At 41.9% G+C, this 2,974-nt stretch overlaps 1 pseudogene across 1 annotated transcript; it reads left to right on the plus strand.

The window, feature by feature from the left end:
* Positions 1-1,879: 1,879 nt before the first annotated feature.
* On the plus strand, positions 1,880-2,679 carry LOC311608043 (actin-related protein 2/3 complex subunit 4-like; annotated as a pseudogene). Its single transcript has 2 exons — positions 1,880-1,912; positions 2,148-2,679. The product of its transcript is annotated as an actin-related protein 2/3 complex subunit 4-like (transcript).
* Positions 2,680-2,974: the final 295 nt, after the last annotated feature.

Genomic DNA, 2,974 nt, shown 5'->3' on the forward strand with positions numbered 1-2,974 from the left:
AGTTCATTGATAAAGATAACCCTATAAGAACAGGAAATAAAAGCTTTTTTTCCCTTAAAGCTATGACATGGTTTGTTTATCAGAAGCAAAAACAACCTCAATATGTAACCATTAAGGGAATATTTGAAACAATGGTCAATATCATGATGTCAGTTTGTTGAGAGTAGCTTTTGCTCTTCTCAGGTAGGGATCCTTAAGTGTCGGCGGTATAAGGACATTTGTTTTTGAGATGCCCCACAGAACTCTGATTACTGTCGTCAGCCCCAAAACCTTGGCTTTCAGTTACCTTCTCCAGGAAAAAAAAAAAAAAAACAGGCAGCTTGGACTCCACAATAGCTACCAGTGCAGCCTAACGCAAGCCCTTAAGCCTACTTAAAGTATCATGATTTGTTCCGGCAATGTGCGTTTATAACACACTTTCACATTTCTAGGGCATACGCTTTCCAGATGTAAATCTCAGGCTACAATGTTAAACACACCAGGGACACAAATTGCACTGTAGTTCCCAAATGCTGCCAGGTTAATCCTACATCTTGGTTCACCATTTCTTACGTTTGCATGCCTTTTAAGTAAATATATATTAAATTATTAAAGAACAAACTTTTTAACAATTTATGTTGCTGGGGTTTTTTGTTTTTAGTTTTCTTGTTGTTGTTGTTGTTGTTCTGTGTGTGCATGAATATTTTGTCTTGTTTGTGTCTCCATTGTCATTGGTTACTGCCAACCTTCTGAGATGCTCTCTGGGTAAGTTCTTAGCATGTACTGCCCCCCCCCTTTGCATTTATTTTAGTGTAACTTGTCCAGCGACATGTGTTGTGGTTAATTTACCAATGTGGCCTAATAATAAACATTATTATTTTATTTTTATTATTACAGCAGTATTTTCTAACTCTCTAGGAATCAGTCAAGAGACAGATACCTGTTATATTTTAAAATAGCCTTATTTAACCTGGGGCTGGGCAGATATTAATCCCCTAAACTACTTTCCATAGAGGGGCAGGTGTGGGATATCTGCCTCAATTCCATGTCATCTGCTTCTAATAATTTCCATCAAGCTACCTCCCATCCATAACCCCAAATACTTGCTAATGTTCTTCATCTGGGACAGATTAGCCATCCATGCCGGCCATGTGCTTCTCCTCCAGCTGACCACCTCACAGCCTCCTCCTCCTCTCATCTCTTTCCTCTGAAGATTCTTTCTGTCTTCCCAAGCCCTGGAATCTTAGCCACACCTATCCCATTTGCCCTGCCCACATGTGATGATCTGTTATTGGTCAAACAGGTTAGGCTCTTAGGCAAGGTACAAGTGGGGCACAGAGACAGCAAGCAGTAATTACCATCAAAACATATCAGACCAACCTCCAACAGACATGTTTGTCTTGTTGCTTTGGATTTAAACTATTTTATTTTGATTTCTCAAAAATATGTTGCTATGTAAGATTTGGGGCTTATAGTTACTTTTTCATTGATATATCCTTCCACTGTTTCTGGCATCTGTTGTTTCTGATAAGAATCAAATCTTAGGTGGTTTATTTTAAAGTATTTTAATTCCATATGCTTTTAAGAAATTTCCTTATATTTATTTATCAAGATTTTTAAGGTACTGTACCCATATATTTATTTTCTTTTCAAGGTCTATCATAACTTTGGATTCTATAAATCATTTAAATTAGCTTTGAAAATTCTTAGCCATTATTCATTCATGCATGCACAGTTTTGATGCTATTTTTCTCTCTCTAGTCTTTCTGGGTATCAAACTGCATATATTTCATGCTTATTTTCTGTTCCACATATATCTTATATTTTTTATCTGTTTTCCATTTCTTTCTTTCTGTATCCATCATTATAGTTTCCCCAGAGTTTTCTCTTCCAAGCGACCATGCCAAATAGAAAAGTGGAGTCTGGCTCAATAGTAGGTTATGTGCTGACCATGCACAAATTTTTGGTCACATTCCCCCGGGGAGGGAGGGAGAGGAGGAGAGGGATGGGGACAAGTGCTGAGTGAGGAAGAGTGAAGCAGGAAGTAGCAAGTGCAAGAGAGAGAGAGAGAGAGAGAGAGAGAGAGAGAGAGAGAGAGAGAGAGAGAGAGAGAGAGAGAGCACGCATTGGAAATTTCTCAAATGTAAATAAACAAACCCCATGACCAGTGTGGCCTTCAGACTCTCAGGACTGCGCCTGTGTCTGCCGCTCTCCGCCCTTACCTTAGTGCCACGTGCGTGCCACGCTGCAGGCTGCCCTCTGCCTGGAGAACTCTTCCTTCCACCCAGGTCGTGGAATGACACAAGAAGCCAGAGGTCGAAGTCAAGCAAAGACCTCCTATTGCAGCCTGTTCCCGTCAGCAGGATTGGGAAATGAAAGGGTCTGATGGAGGGCTCCCTCAACTCTGTCCGGGTCAGCATTGCTGTGAAACAGACTGATGAGACTGAGAAATTTTTATGCCATAAATTCATGTGCTTTGTGATGATGCGAGCAGGGAAACTTCTTTACCCTTCGAAGGGGTTATGACATCAGCTTTCTCATCACCAACTTCCACATGGAGTAGATAGATGTACAAACACAAGCTGGTGGATTTTGTAATCCGTTCCGTGAAGGAGATTGACAAGAAGATCAGTGAGATGAAGCTGTCAGTCCATGCCTGGGGCCCCTATTGTGGCTGAGGAGTTCCTCAAGAAATTTTAAACCTGGTTCTCGCGACCTTGAGCTTGGCCTCCCCTGTGCCACTGCGTATCTGCAAAGATGTCCCAGAGCAGTGGTGCAGCAGCAGCAGCAGCAGCAGCAGCAGCAGCAGCAGCAGGAAGCTAGGTTCTGTGGGTATTGGATGCAGGAGGTTGGTGTGGTGTGCTAGCTAGCTGTGCGGAACAGCAGCAGTGGACCTGCCCCATGCCATATGTGTCTGGTCAGGCTGGCTTCTAATGTTCAATCCCCTAGACCAGAACAGACTGTTTTATTTAACGTCTTGAAATCTAAACTCTGT

Source organism: Acomys minous, assembly GCF_964271855.1.
Source record: "Acomys minous genome assembly, chromosome: 11".
NCBI classification, from domain to species: domain Eukaryota; kingdom Metazoa; phylum Chordata; class Mammalia; order Rodentia; family Muridae; genus Acomys; species Acomys minous.